The sequence below is a fragment of the Eurypyga helias genome, unplaced genomic scaffold (genome assembly GCF_000690775.1).
Source record: "Eurypyga helias isolate BGI_N326 unplaced genomic scaffold, ASM69077v1 scaffold23771, whole genome shotgun sequence".
Lineage (NCBI taxonomy): Eukaryota > Metazoa > Chordata > Aves > Eurypygiformes > Eurypygidae > Eurypyga > Eurypyga helias.
The window spans coordinates 4,060-5,336 of record NW_010230587.1 but is presented as its reverse complement, the minus strand read 5'-3'; positions in this window follow the sequence as shown (position 1 = coordinate 5,336).

Here is a 1,277-nt window from a genome sequence, read left to right as displayed (position 1 = left end):
CTGTCACAGGGAGTATCAGGGGGATGCTTCAGCCTTGTCCTGCACCCGCCGCGGGGTCCCTGCCCTCCGTGGGGACATGGAGACGGCCCTGTCCTGTCCCCATCCGTGGGGTCCCTGCCCCATAGAACGATGTAGGGACATAGGGACAGCCCTGTCCTGTATTCCTCCTCGGCTCCCTGCCCTCTCCGAGGTCCCTGCCCCATAGAGCGATGTAGGGACATAGGGACAGCCCTGTCCGGTATTCCTCCTCGGCTCCCTGCCCTCTCCGAGGTCCCTGCCCCATAGAGCGATGTAGGGACATAGGGACAGCCCTGTCCGGTATTCCTCCTCGGCTCCCTGCCCTCTCCGAGGTCCCTGCCCCATAGAGCGATGTAGGGACATAGGGACAGCCCTGTCCGGTATTCCTCCTCGGCTCCCTGCCCTCTCCGAGGTCCCTGCCCCATAGAGCGATGTAGGGACATAGGGACAGCCCTGTCCGGTATTCCTCCTCGGCTCCCTGCCCTCTCCGAGGTCCCTGCCCCATAGAGCGATGTAGGGACATAGGGACAGCCCTGTCCGGTATTCCTCCTCGGCTCCCTGCCCTCTCCGAGGTCCCTGCCCCATAGAGCGATGTAGGGACATAGGGACAGCCCTGTCCGGTATTCCTCCTCGGCTCCCTGCCCTCTCCGAGGTCCCTGCCCCATAGAGCGATGTAGGGACATAGGGACAGCCCTGTCCGGTATTCCTCCTCGGCTCCCTGCCCTCTCCGAGGTCCCTGCCCCATAGAGCGATGTAGGGACATAGGGACAGCCCTGTCCTTTATTCCTCCTCGGATCCCTGCCCTCTCCGAGGTCCCTGCCCCATAGAGCAGTGTGGGGACACAGGGACAGCCCTGTCCTGTATTCCTCCTCGGCATCCCTGCCCTCCTCGGGATCGCTGCCCCATAGAGCAGTGTGGGGACACAGGGACAGCCCTGTCCTGTATTCCTCCTCGGCATCCCTGCCCTCCTCGGGATCGCTGCCCCATAGAGCAGTGTGGGGACACAGGGACAGCCCTGTCCTGTATTCCTCCTCGGCATCCCTGCCCCACAGATAGTGGGAGCACAGCTCTCCCCACTGGAGGCCCCTGGTTGTCCCTGCCCCATAGCTCAGTGTGGGGACAGCCCTGCCCAAATGCAGAAGCTGGGAGATGGCCCCTGTTTTGGGGTCACCTCCCTTGTCACTGCACCATGGCACAGTGGGGTGCCCATAGCTGTCTCCGTGGGGTGCTTGTGCCGGACTGGCAGGATCCGTTCCTCT